At 36.8% G+C, this 15,529-nt stretch overlaps 1 pseudogene; it reads left to right on the plus strand.

Annotated features, from left to right (window-relative positions):
* The first annotated feature begins 591 nt into the window (after nucleotides 1-591).
* LOC120077310 (uncharacterized) lies at nucleotides 592-2,930 on the plus strand (annotated as a pseudogene).
* Nucleotides 2,931-15,529: the final 12,599 nt, after the last annotated feature.

Genomic DNA, 15,529 nt, shown 5'->3' on the forward strand with positions numbered 1-15,529 from the left:
ACAGGGTAATTGTTGATATTTGCCAAGGACAACCGTCTTCCTAATTTTGCTCATATAGTTAATATAATCTCTATAGTTTATTATTATTTTAGATTCTATTTAACCGCTTTTTGAATTTATCTCACCTTAATAAAATATCCACATTTTAAAACCAAATTTATATTTGAAATATCCATATAATATTAAAACTTATTTCCTAATTTTTAGATAACACAATCTCTATATTTTATTATTAAATTAGATTATGTTTAACAACTTTTCGAATTTATCTCACCTTAATAAAATATCCAGATTTTGAAACCAAATCTATATTTGAAATACCCATATATTATTAAAACTTCTTTTATCCATATACTTTTTTTTCAAATTTCGATATTGTTTTTCTCATATTCGTAATAAATTAGGTTTATATGCCGAATTTTAACATTCCTAAAAAAATATTAGTTCCTAAAAAAATGGTCATGTGTTGATTGCACAAGAATCAACTCGATTGTTTGCTTGAACTTTGTCATAAGTTTTGTTACGTACACAAAAGGTTTCATCGATTTAGGTTTCCTTGTTAATTCATTAACTTTTGCTAATGTTTTTGCTATGACTTTACAACGGGTTAAACTCCTATTTAATGGTCGATGGGATGAGAATTCTCAATACCATGATTTCCGAGATTGTGATGCGTATATTCCATCAAATTCATCGTTCCAACAATTTGTGGAATATATCCAAGGTAAACTTTTTCCCTCTGGTGAGTTAACTATATCTCGTTTGATAATGTACTGGATTGGTTCTTCCAATTCGAATCTTATTAGCATTGTTGAAGATAAATATATTTTGTGGTTGATGTTAATGTTACCAGATTCCCCCGAAATTGATTTATGTGTAGTTGTTGACCATGTCTCATCTGTTGCCCAAAACTCTCAAAATACATTGTATTTGAATAATGAATCGACAAACATTGATCAATCTTTCAAACATCCTGCGGGCAACAATGAAATTGTTGATTCTCAAGATTTTGATGTCTTTCAATCTGGTATTCCCATTAGAGTAGGTTTACCTTTTAGTAGCAAGTCTGTATTGAAGAAAGCAATTTATTTTCTTGCTCTTAAAAACAGTTTCGAACTTACTACTACTAGGTCAAACAAAACTTCGTTTGAAATTCATTGCAAGGATATGTCTTGTGGGTGGTATCTACGTGCATCTGTATATAGAGGGGGTGGTGTGTGGATTGTTCAGAAATTCATCGATAACCATAAATGTTGTATTGACATTGTTAAAGATGGTCATCGACAAGCAACATCCTGGATTGTTGCTGAATGTACAAAGTCATTTTTTAAAATGAATGAAAAAGTCCCATGCCGACCGTGTGATGTTGTAAGCTATATGAGAAGACAACATGGTGTAAATATAAGTTATGATAAAGCTTGGAGAGGTCGTGAGATTGCCTCAATTCCCTCAGGGGGACTTCTGAGTCATCATACATCGGTTTGCCACCATTTTCAACTGCATTGATTGAAAACAATCCTGGTATGTTTCTCGTCTATATTTAGTTTAAGCAATTATATACACTCTACTTTGTCTTGTATAATCAATCTAAATGTTTATTACTTACAGGAACATATACAACACAAGAATTTGATGATGAAGGTAGGTTTAAGTATTACTTTATAGCGCTTGCTGCTTCTATAGATGCATGGAAATTTTGTTTTCCTATTATGTCAGTCGATGGTGCATGTTTAAAGAACAATTTTATGGGGACATTATTTTCTGCTTGTACACTTGAAGGCAATTCGCAGATTGTACCTCTTGCATTTGTCGTTGTCAATTATGAGAATGATGCATCATGGTCTTGGTTTTTTCGTAACCTTAAAGCTATTTTTGGGGATTCTAACGACCATGTTATTATGTCTGATGGTCATAAAAGTATAGCCAAGGGTGTTAGTTCTGTTTATGATTTTGCTGAACACGAGTTGTGTGCATTCATTTGTATAAAAACCTTATTAAGAACCATAAGTCACGTCCAATTGTAGACACTTTCCATATGTGTACAAGAGCATATACAATTGGTGAATTTGAGTATTACATGAGGCAATTGGATGAGATTCCTCCATCCATTAGGATTGAATTAGAGGATGTTGGCAAATCCAAATGGGCTAGGACATTTTTTCGGAGGAAAAGATATCCCTTAATGACAATCAATATATCTGAATGCATGAATTCAGCTTTAAAGGAAGCATGTGAATTACCTGTTATTAATCTCCTTCAATCTATCCGTAGTTTGGTTCAAAAATAGTTTTACAAACGTCATAGTCATTAGAGTTTTCAGCATTCTAAATTGTCATCGCATGCAGAGAACATTATTCGATCAGTCTTAAGGGACAGTAGGTCAATGGATGTAAATGTTCTTTTAGTTACACGGTATTTGTATTCGATTGAGCCTATTATTAATAGAAAAATTGTAAGTTTATCATCTCTGATTTTTTTCTTTTTTTTTTTTTTTTTTGTAGTTGTACCCCATTAACCAATATGAATTTGAAGTGCATGATCGCTCTAACTAATTTGTTGTTAACATTTAGAATCGTACTTGCTCATGTTGGTGGTGGGACCTAGATATGATTTTGTACTCTCCTGCATGCATTGCATTGTCTCGTAGGAACCTTCAACTACAATCATATGCACATGATTTCTATCGTGTTTCCAATCTACGTTTGTTATACAGAAAAGACACGCGACCTATTGGCAATGTTCAAAAATTCACTACAAGTCATGCAATTGGCAATGATTCAGTTCTTCCTCCTAATGTCAAACGTCTAGCTGGGAGGCCTAAGAAAAAAAGGTTCACGTCTTGTTTAGAAAACAAAGCTACAGTCCGCTGTAGTCGGTGCAGTAAGAGGGGTCATAATTGTAGGTCTTGAAAGGATCCCATACAACATTGAATGCACCTACAGTGTTATATCGTTTAGTATTGTTCTACTTTACGTTCCCTCTTCAAACGGTTCTTTGATGTTCAAACTTAATATTGTTTATGGAAGGAATTGTTATTTGTATTAATGATTGTACATGGAACTGAAAGTTAAATATTACTAATTTATGTTGGTTGTTCAGTCCTTTGTACTTTCAGTTCACAGAGACTAGATGATCACTTAACAAGTCCAAACGATCATTTACAAAATACCATACGATCGCTTAAATTATCTACACGATCACTGAGCTCCACTACACGATCGCTAAGTAATAAAATGTTATACGATCGCCTACCCAATGCTAGACGATCGTTGAGCTCAGCTACACGATCACTGAGCTCGACTAAATGATCGCTTAGCTCTGCTACACGAATGATGAGTAACAAAATACTATACGATCGCCTACCCAATGTTATACGATCACCTACCTAATCCTATACGATCACCTACCAAATGCTACACGATCGCCTGCCAAATACTACACGATCGTTGAGTAACAAAATGCTATACGATCGCCTACCCAATACTATACGATTGCCTACCAAATGCTACATGATCGCTGAGCTCAGCTACACGATCACTGAGTAACACTAGACGATCACCCACGAAGACCCCGCGATCGCTTACACGAAACTACCAAATGATATATGATTCGCCTACTAAATTGGAGGCCTATCAAATATCCGAAAAATGTCATACGATCGCCTACCCAGTGTTTATAAAATCAATTCAAAATATTTAGATTATATACAAAACAGTAATGATATACCAATATTGTATATGGAATTAAAAGTTAAATATTACTAATTTATATTCGCTCTTTAGTCCTTTGTATTATTCATAATGTCACATTGAACTAAACGTTTTAGAATTACAGTGTGTTCGTGAAATCATTTCACAATATTCAGATTATATACAAAAATAGTAATCATATACCAATTATTGTATTGGAATTGAAAGTTAAATATTACTAATAGATTGATTCCAAACTATTTATTGATATATCAAAAGAGTAACGATAACAATTCCAAATCACTTTATATATTCATTGTTCATTTTAGTTATTAAGGGTTGGAGATTGAGCTACATGCTTTATAATTACAGTGTGTTTGTTTTTATTAAACTTCATGTATGTGTAATGTGAAAAGTTCAATTCACCTACAAATAATTTATATATATGCCCTCTGGACGACTAAGACTTTACCGAGGTTATTTAGTATAGGGCTGCCCAGACAAACTCGTACAAAACAGCTGCACCAAATTCAAAGCTATTATATTTTCAGAATCCAAAATAATTAAACTGTATACCGAAATAGGAAGCAAGACTACTAAATCCTAAGACATTTAGTCAACTGCATCAACATATTCAACATATTTTCAGAATCCAAAATAGTTAAACTCTATACCAAAACAAGAAGCAAGACTACTAAATCCTAAAACGTTTAGACAGCTACCAAAATAGCTGCATCAACATGTTCAAATCATTTTGTCCATTAAATACAGGAAGCAAGACTACTGAAAAGTTCTAAAGTTTAAAACATATACCAAAACAAGATTATAGAATTCGCCCATATAGCAGAAACAAAATCTGAATGTATCCTACTTTCAATATCCAGATTGGGAATCACATAAAAAGCCAGAATCGGTTGCTTTGATCATTCATTGCAAGATCAGGCTTGTCTTAGGTGCAAGTCAAATGATGGGCCATCCGGGAGTGTATTTTCATCCGTGGTTTGAGGTTTTCGTATTATCCCTCTTGTTGCATCTATCCATATGCCTGTCATTGGTGGACTCGCATGATTCATTTTTGGCAGTTTCCTTTTTAGTTCCTATTACTTTGATCTTCTCTCCTCCTCTTGGTTAGCCATCATGATCAACTCTTGCTTAGTTATGTGTAACTAACAACATTTAATGACCAATTAGTTGTTAGGACTTAATGAATTATAATAGTGATCAAATTTACAAGATCAATTGTTCTTACATGTTTGAGTATGATCCTTGTAGTAGGGTTATTTTCATCAATGTTGTAAAGCTTACCAATCATTTCCACCTTCCTTTTGACCTTTTATTAGTTATTAAAGAGACAACATCTGTTAGAGATATGTAGAAATACACATTATATGTTCAAGATCTACATTAGTTGTAGTATTATACCTCTTATTTTTTTGGTTGTGGGGGTTGACCCGTGCACCTCAATGGTTGTACCTTTTGAAGGATCTTAGTTGTGGTTAAAAAGTTGAAATAATTTATTTAATATTGGGTTAAAAGATGATAGGTACCAGGATTGTACAGTTTAAAAGGAACATACCAATATTGTTGTCTTTCGCTTGTTTGACATCTCCAACTTCTTGTAAATCTCTCCTTCATCAATTGATCGTATCACTTCGTTGATTTCTCATCAGTATCTTGATTGTCCTATCTCAATCAATTATGCTATTCAATTTCCATGTATTTTTAAAATTTATAATATGCAACATGCTTATCAACTCACCTTGACCTCTGTTTCTTTACTTCCTTTTTCTTCAGACTCCTTGTTTTTATCTCCATGGCATGTTTCTTTGTATACTACTGATTGTATTTTCAGTCTATGATCATTGTTTCCATTGCCTTCTTCGTCTTCGTCGTTATCTTTTCTTCGAACCATTGTAGGAGCATCAGAACCATCAACCAACTCCTTCTCTTCTTCTTTTTCTTCTTGTTTTTTCTCAATACTATTTAGTTCCTTTTCAAATTGGGATGCAGGCTATTTCCATATAATTCATAATAGGTTTGTACTATGAAAAACAATAAATACAGTGTAGTTAGTGTACATACCATAAAAGGATCGCTTGTTGATGCATGTGATTGGATAGCTTGTGTAGTCTTCATGTAGTCAATCAGTTTGGTTAACGACTCCACCAAGTCATCGATCTTCTTTATTAAGATTTACTGATTATTCTTCATGGCATTAAAGATTTCATTCATCCTTGTGTTCATTAATTGTTCCATTTTCTCTATTCCTTCAAACCTTTGTTCCATTTCATCTTTGTCATATGATAAATCGGGTCTTCTATTCAAGGATAGTTCAACCACTCTCTTTCGGTCTATATTTGCTCATTTCTTCTTCGACCTCTTACAACACCCTTTTTTCCTCCTCAATGAATGGGGCAAAATATGGCATAGTCATTTCATGTGGGGTCGCAAGTAATGGACAAATTTCAAGCTGTCAAGTAAACAAGGGAATAAGATGTTAGTTTATAGATTAGAATTTAAAACTCTACGTATATTTTGTTGTATAGATATTTATACCTCTTTTGAATCAAACACTTTTCGCTTGAGATCCTTCCATTTGGGTTGACTGTCTGCAGCCCAATTTACTATTCTTTGAACATTGTTAGAAACCTTCCTGGCAAAGAAATTTTATGACGAGCTCAAGGTGGGTATGACCTCGTATGCCCATGCTAAGATTGGGAATATGAATCACCCCATTAATATTCCTTATTTACCTTTGTTGTGTATTGCTCTATGCATAACATCAACAAGTAAATTAAATGCAACACTTCCCCATGGGTAGTTATCGAAGAGGTCATCGTCATCAACCATCAGTATGTGGTATATATTCACATTCACCGAATCTTGTTTTGGGAGAAGAAAGCTTCCCAAGAAATACAACTTCGCCATTTTTATCCTATCACTTTCACATCCTGCCTTGCTAACATTAAAAGCTATGTTAAGAAAATACCTACTCACAGCTTTCATATCCTCGAAGTATATTTTTCTTATATTTCCTTCTCCCTTTATCCCACTTGTATCAATTATTGGTAATTCCCCACAATTTGGACAAGTTATCAATGCAAACTCTCTCAAACCAAATTTCATTACTCTACCACTATGAAGAAATTCGGCTGGGATGATGACTTTGGTTTACATTGCCTTTGTATTAGGTGTAACAACAGCTGAGAAGATTGATTTGTAATGGAAAAATCAAGAAAATGTCCAAAAACGGTTTCTCTAAATCTCTGTTGTAACTCATCACTTAAATTCTCCTTGATTTTATCAATTATAGAAGTCTTTATTTGCAAGTTTATTTTTAGTGATTCATTTCTCCTTGCACTATCCATCAGATACAAAGAGTCCTAACACATTTGAAATAAACCAAAAACACAAGCTTAATAATATGCTAATAGTAAAAACAAGTACAAAGTATTTGAGTAAAAATACCGCACGTGGTTCTATCAATTCAATTCTTTTTCCCTTTTGGCGTGTTCCTACTTTTCCTTTCCCTTTATCAGATTTAGTTTTTACCTAATATTTTCAAATATCAGTAAATATTTAAGTAAGAATACCTCACATATATCCATTCCATAGATGAGATTACCTTCTTTCCTTTCGTTGTTTCAATCCTCTTGTCCGACTCTCCACTAGATGATCTCTTTTCTGATTGTGTTGTTTCCCCACGACTTTAAGACTGTTCTTCTTCATTGTCTTTGCTTTCATCATGCACATTTTCACACGTTCCTTCAAGCTTCTCTTCTTCCTCTTCATACTCATTACTATCTTGTTCATCCTGTTTCATTATTTAGTAATTATATTATGTATATACGTTAACAAATACACTGTAAATGTACATTATCATACCTTTCCCTCATGTTGTTCATCTTGCTCTTCTTTTTCTTCTACTACTTCCTTTCTCCCTTTCTTCTCCTTTCTTCTTTGGTTCTAACTTTTTTTTCACAGTCTGCATCACAATTTAGATCTATAAGATTTTCAACCAACATTCTTGTTGACCTTGCTTTTTTTTGTTTCAAATAATCCTGACTTTGCTCTTTATCCTTGGGTTGTTTGCTTGAATTTTCACCTCTATTGCAGAAGCATCGCGCTTTCGTTTGTTGCTAGTTATTGGAGTTTCATGTTTTTGGCCTGATCCCCTTACCATTGTCTCTATTCCCCCCTTTTTTATATGTATGATTAAAATTTGATGTTTTCAAATACATTAAAGTAAATTAAAAACATACCTCGTCGTCACTGTTGAGAACTATTGGCCTTTTACTTATTTGTTTTTTTTCACCAGTTATTCCAGGTGCTCTTAATCGTTCGTTGGCTCTGCTTCTTCCTCTAGCTTTCTCTTTGTTCATGGCTTCTAATGTTTGATAAATGGCAGACTTATCAGTTAAATACAAACAACCAAAGGGCTAGATTTTATATTGTCGTTTCTGTTTTTGGCTCCTAAAAAAATGGCATTTTTTTATATCCCAAAAGATTCGAATCTAAATACTTAACAGTAGAACCAATATTAAATATTTTTTTATTTTTGGAAAATAATGGAATATAAAGAGTGACGACCAACACTGGTTTCACCTCTTGTACCTGCCGCTTGAAGTTTTCTGACAAGAAGTTCCCGAAGGTCAAGCATCTGAAAGGAAAAGAAAGAAAGCCGAGAAAGAAATATTATTGCCGTCGTCGAAGGTGAAGCATCTGTCGTCGTCTGAAAGAAAGAAAGCCAAGAAGGTAAAGGTGAAAGAGATATTATTGTCGTCGTCAAAGGTGAAGCATCTGAAAGAGATATTATTGCCGCCATCGAAGAAGGTGAAGGATTCAAGGAGACCAATATGTGTCTGAAGCGTCGAAGAAGGTGAAGCGTCTGAAAGATTCAAGGAGGTGAAGCGTCTGAGGATTGAAGAAGGTGAAGTGTCGAATGGATAAATGTCGAAGAAGCATCTGAAGAAGTGTCTGAAGCATCGAAGGTATTATTGTGAAGAAGAAGCGTCTGAAGCGCTTGAAGCTATACGGACGTTTATTGTGCAATATCGTGAGCCGTCTGAAGTGTCTGCAAGAAACGTCCGTGAACCATCTAAAGATGACCAACAGCGTCTGCAAGAAACGTCCGTGAACCATCTAAAGTGTCTGAAGAAGGTGAAGAGTTTTGCAAAATAAATGTTTGGTTAGGGTTTTAGTTAAAGTTCATTGATTATTGTGAGGTGTGATAGGAGTAGGTATACTGTATTTATTATTTTCAAACGATTTTGAAATACTCAGACCTTTAGAATTCCATTGGGGGTAGTTTTTGAAGGAACTCTTATTCAAGAGTACCTACGAGCGGAAACGAATCTTTCCAATTCATTGTGATAGAATTATTGCATATACATTCAAACATACTTTCATGATGCAAAAAGGATCAAGAAGTCACACCAAATGAAGATTTCTCGAGTCGGAAGCCCAACCGTTACCTCGAACAGTCACCACTCGAAGAGAAGGAATCGGAGAAGACAACACCACTTAGAGCCCTCAGTATTATTGGAGTGAGAATCCAAAGTGTGGGCTTTGTTCGGATTTGGTAGAGGGAAGGAGGAAGAGCAACCGTACACAAAGATCAAGCTAGTGGAAGAAGAGGTCGTCTATCACATAGACAGAATGCTTGATCATTTAGGTGAAGTATACGATCATGTAAAAAAAGTAAACGATCGTCTATACGATCGTGTAGGAAAACGTAAAAGATTGTCTATACGATCGTATAAGACAAGGGTGAACGATCGTCCAATACGATCGTGTAGGAAAAACTAAGCGATCGTCTATACGATCGTTTAGTAAATACTGAGAGATAAACGATCACTTAGTAAAAAGGTAAACGATCGTTTAGATAATAGCGCGCGACGATGTACTTGGTATGCGATCGCTTAACAATATCGTATATGTAAACGATCGTGCAGTCCTATCGTATAGGCACTGATTTTCTAAACGATGACACTATTTTTTTCACAATACCCACGTACCCCGAGATCAACATACCATCTGCTATTTATAATGCACTCGTCCATTATTTCAAATGAAGAGGCGCCTTCCCATTTCCTTTAAAACCGTCCAATTAATGTGATCTTATCACATTCATAACTTATAAATTAATATCAAATATTAATTATAATATTTTTTCCTCTACTAGATATAAATCATATTTATATACAATTTCCTCCAAATTAATATATCTCATACATAAAGTTAATTATATCATATTTAATTAACTCGTTCAATTATATCATATATAATCGAACCCCCTCTTGTCAATTTGAACATTTCAAATCGACCCAAAAACCGACTCTCAACTTGTATCCAAGCTACCAAAGGGACCTTATGGACCTATGGCTCAAAGCTCCAACGATACGTGAATAGCTGACTAAACTCTTTAGTCACGATATCCACCATCTGTTAACTGCCAGGCATTCCACTAAAGACCGACAATTGAACTCTTCTTACCATAGATGTATTTCTATGTCCATTGGATATAACCAATCATCAGTACGATGACCTTTCACAGATGCTCGTAATTATAGCAAGCCAATTTACCGTTTTGCCCCTGTAATTACATCTTCCTCCTTAAGTACCACTGATCCCTCTAATGAACAAAACAACATAGTCCTACTATGTGTGAACACCTCTCAGGCCATGAGAAGGTGTGTGGCGCCACATCGTTCAAGCCTTGGAATCAACTTTTAAGGGAGCTATCTATCTACTTACCCCTACCTCGGGGAAGGAGTGAAATCCATCTTCTGTAGCTGAGTTCCCAACTTTCACATCAGACGAATCCCCAAAATGGTAGGTTTGAGTCGGCGTTCTGGCCATTCGCACTCATGCAAATCAAAGGACAACCCTCAATGGCAGGAGTTCTCAACTCACTCAGGATTGAGGTCATGTTACCTATGGTCATCCTAGTGAAGTGAAGTCTCAGTTATGAACGGTGTTATATAACGAGACGTTAACACTTTGTGGTCAGGTCTTATACAAACTCTTTGTATAGGACGCCCCCCCTCACATGTCCCCTACACGAATGATTAGGATCAGATCATCTGTGACAAGTCACAACACTTTTGACCATTCCACAAAGCGGGCCGCATCCGTAGCGTAACCAGGATAAGGCTTCCCTCTTATATCCATATACTACAGAACTCAAGACATGATCCACTTGTATGTCACCACAAACATGCTTAAGTTACATACATATAACCAAGGATCTTAAGTTTATTGGTTTGTGGTAAAATGAAAAAAAACATCTAAATGTGCAAAGTCAAGTAGTGAAGTAAATATCATTTATATTATACATCACAAGTGTTCGTATAAAGTTGTTTACAAACTACTGGACACAAGACTTTAAGGCACAAACCCCAAAAATCTCTCATTTATCCTAAAGCGAAGTAGGGAGTACAAGTAAATAGAAACAAAACAATAAACTAGGGCATAAAACCCAGTGCAACAAAATCTCCCACCTGCCCTAGTCCAGCCACGGGTGGTCCTGTAGACCCATACTTTGAAGGTGACCCTCAAACACTGTAGCCATGAGAGCCTTCGTAAATGGATCAGTAACATTATGCTCTGAGGCGATCTTCGTGACGATCACGTCTCCTCGATGCACTATCTCGCGGATCAAATGATAGTTCCGCTCTATGTGTTTGTCGCGCCTATGACTCCTGGGCTCTTTGGAGTTTGCCACAGCACCACTATTGTCACAATAAAAGGTGATGGGCCTAAACATATCTGGAACAACTTCCAGCTCTGTCAAGAACTTTCTGAGCCAGACAGCCTCTTTAACAGCTTCACAAGCCGCTACGTACTCGGCCTCCATCGTGAAGTCGGCGATGCACCCCTGCTTAGTGCTTCACCACACTACAGTTCGTTCATTAAGAGTAAATACTGACCCTAAAGTGAACTTTCAAGAGTCCTTATCAGTCTGAAACTGAAAATTCATGTATCCAGTAAGGATCAAATCCCGAGACCCATACACGAGCATGTAGTCCCTCGTTCTCCGAAGATACTTGAGGATGTTCTTAACTGTGGTCCAATGACCCTGGCCTGGGTTAGACTAATACCTACTGACTATTCCCACAACATAGTAAATGTCTGGCCTAGTGCAGAGCATCACATACATTAAACTACCAACGACAGATGCATATGAGACCCGTCTCATGTCCTTAACCTCTTGAGGCGTCTTAGGACACATGTCCTTAGACAAAGTGACTCCATGCCTGAATGGTAGTAGGCCCTTTTTGGAGTTCTGCGTCGAGTACTTGAGCAATATTTTTTCAATATACGATGCCTGAGACAACACTAGCACTTTGTTCTTACGATCCCGAAAGATCTGTATACCCAGAACAAACTGAGGCTCTCCCAAATCTTTCATTTGGAATTGGGTCACTAGCCAGTTCTTAACTGTAGTCAGTAGACCTACATCATTCCCAATGAGTAGTATATCATCTACATACAATACTAAGAAAGCTACTGAATTGTTGACTATTTTCTTATAAACACAAGGTTCATCAACGTTTTGGTCAAAGCCATGCAATTTAATCGCAGCATCAAACCGAATATTCCAAGATCAAGATGCCTGCTTCAGCCCATAAATGGACCGATTCAGTTTGCAAACATTTTGCTATTGACCTTGGGTAATGAATCCTTCGGGTTGTACCATGTAAATGGTTTCCTCAAGATTGCCATTCAGAAAATTCGTCTTGACGTCCATTTGCCAAATCTTATAATCATAATAAGCTACAATGGACAAGAGGATGTGAATCGACTTTAACATGGAAACAGGTGAGAAAGTCTCCTTATAGTCAACTCCCTCCTCCTGGGTATAACCCCTTGCCACAAGTCAAGCCTTGAAGGTTTGCACCTTCCCATCAGCACCCCGTTTGCGCTTGTAGATCCATTTACAGCTTATAGGTCTTACCCCATCAGGCTGATCTACAAGATCTCACATTGAGTTGAAGTACATCGACTCCATCTCAAGATTCATGGCTTTGACCCATTCATCCCGAACAACATCCTCCATTGCCCTTTTATAGGACAACGGATCCTCAACGTCACCATCTATCATCATAGCTAGATTTTCGTGAAACCCAGATAGCGATCAGACAGGTTCATAACCCTCTCACTGCGTCGAGGTTCCCTCAACTCTTGAGGTGGAACCAACCTACCAGATGATCTATCATCAACAATTCTGTTTGATGAATCAGGTCCTTCAATAACTCTTGTTGAAGTTTCATTAGTTTCTTTGGAAAGCTCATTTATCATGATTTTACTATGTGGACTATGCTCCCTGATATGATCCTCCTCTAGGAAAGTAGCGTTCATGGAAACAAACACCTTGTTTTCGAACGGATCATAAAAGTAACCTCCTCGTGTACCTTTGCGGTAGCCTACAAAGAGGCACAACCTCGATCGTGATTCTAACTTCTTGGGATTTGCCTTAAGCACATGTGCTGGGCAACCCCATATGCGGAAGTGACGTAAACTAGCTTTAGGCTCGTTTCACAATTCCAAAGGTGTTCTTGCAACACTCTTAGAAGGAACATAATTGAGAATGTATACCGTAGTCTCAACTACAAAACCCCAAAACAAGTCCGGTAAAGAAGCGTAACTCATCATCGAACGAACCATATCCAACAAGGTTCGGTTTCTCCTCTCTGCTACACCATTTTGCTGAGTGTACCTAGTGCCGAGAGTTGGGAAACGATTCCATATTCTAATAAATAGTCCTGGAACTTAGAATCCAAAAACTCTCCACCTCAATCTGATCGAAGTGTTTTTATTCATCTATCCAAAGCATTTTCAACTTTGACCTTAAACAATTTGAACTTTTCAAAAGATTCAGACTTTCGTTGCATCAGATAGATATACCCATATCTCAACTAATCATCAGTAAAAATGATAAAGTACTCATAGCCTCCTCGAGCTCATACATTCATAGGACCACAAAAATCAAAATGTACTAATTCAATAGGCTCTTTAGCTCGATAACCTTTTCCAGTAAAAGATCGTTTAGTCATCTTACATTCAAGACAAGATTCGCACACTGGTAAAGAATTTTCCTCTAGCTCGCTTAGAAAGCCATTCTTTACCAATCTCTCAATCCTATTGAGATTGATGTGCCATAATCTAAGGTGCCAAAGTTGGGCATTTTCTTTTGGAAAAACTCATTGATATTTAGATTGAGTTACGGAAGATTTAAACATCTCCATGTTATGAAGGGAACTTAAGGCTAAAGGTATTAGCACATACAAGTTATTTTCCAGTTTAGCTGTACAAATTTCAACACCATCCTTACAAATAAACGCTTTATTCAATTTAAAAGAAATAGTGTAATTGTATTGTAACAGACACTTTACAGAAATAAGGTTCCTTTTTAGTTCAGGAACTACAAAGACATCTTTTAATATAAGAAACCTATTCTGTAAAGTAAACTGGATGTCTCCCACTACCACAGTTGAGACGACGTGCCCCGTGCCTACTCACATCATCATCTCCCAGCCTCCAACTATCGCCAGGATCTAATCCTCTGAAAAGAAGAACATACATGATTAGTGGCACTCGAATCTAATATCCAAGCAGAATCATCATTCTCCACTAAACAAGTTTCTAATACAAGCAAATCATATTTACCTCTATCTGCCTTGGCCTTAGCCTTGTCCGCCTTCTTTTTCTTCAAATAACGAGGACAATTCCTCTTCCAGTGTCTGTTGGACGTTTCTTCTGGGCGATAGGTGGCGGGTTAGCAGGCGCATTCCCTTTCTCTTTACTAGCCTTCTTCTTCTTCCCCTTTCCAAAGTTAGAAATGGAAGGTCCAGACTTTTTTCCTAGGGTCCAAGCTCAATAAAACCTTTTAGAGGACGAGACAACATTTTCCTTACCTCCATTTTTCTCTTTACTTTTTCAGCAAGGATTGGTAAGTCTGCAACTCGTTGAAGAGAGTGGTAAGGGACTATTCCACTTTGTTAAGAATCGCATTGCAAACAAAGTGAAAGAAGCTCTCCGGAATTGAATGCAGGATAATGCTAACCTGAATACCCTCATCAATATTAGACCCATTCATCTCCACCTCATTAAAATGGATCATCATATTCAGCACATGTTCACAAACAGAGGTGCCTTCCTCCATTTTGGAGCTGAAGATGTGTTTCAGAGCCTTATGCTTGAGCTGTCCAGACGGTTGTCCGAACATTCCCCGCAGGGATTCCATGATCTTACGAGCTGAGACCTTGGACTCGTGTTTCTTGGCCAAGACGTTATTAAGACTGGCCAGAATATAGGCTCGAGCCTTCTCATTTGCCCGTATCCAACGCTCGTACGCTATCCGAACATTTCGAGCAGCGTCCTGAGATGGAATAGGAGAACATTCCTCCATAAGGACAAACTTCAGATCCTCGATGATGAGTATCGTCGTGAGCATATGTTTCCAACTTGAATAGTTTTAGCCATTTAGTTTTTCGGCTTTAAGAAAATTGATAGTGGCTGATGCCATTAAAAAAACCGTTGCTAAAAAATAATGAAAAACCTTTTATAAGACTTTGAAAAAACCACGTTTTAATTAACCAATTAATTTTTAGCAAAATATATTCCAAGTACCCTATGTGAAAAGACTTCTATTTTGCAATGATGCCCTAGTGAGGTAGCACAAACGTCACTGGTGGGGTGATCGGATGGCCCTTCACTGGGATGAGACAATCTCAACCATTTGGCAGAACCAACTCTTGGAACTAAACCTAACAGCCACCATTTGTTCGGTCAAGAATAGTTAACCCTTAACAATCCTGCGTAAGTGTAACCCCTCG

This window comes from Benincasa hispida, chromosome 5 (assembly GCF_027475165.1).
Source record: "Benincasa hispida cultivar pf3 chromosome 5, pf3_genome.v1.1, whole genome shotgun sequence".
Classification (NCBI taxonomy): domain Eukaryota; kingdom Viridiplantae; phylum Streptophyta; class Magnoliopsida; order Cucurbitales; family Cucurbitaceae; genus Benincasa; species Benincasa hispida.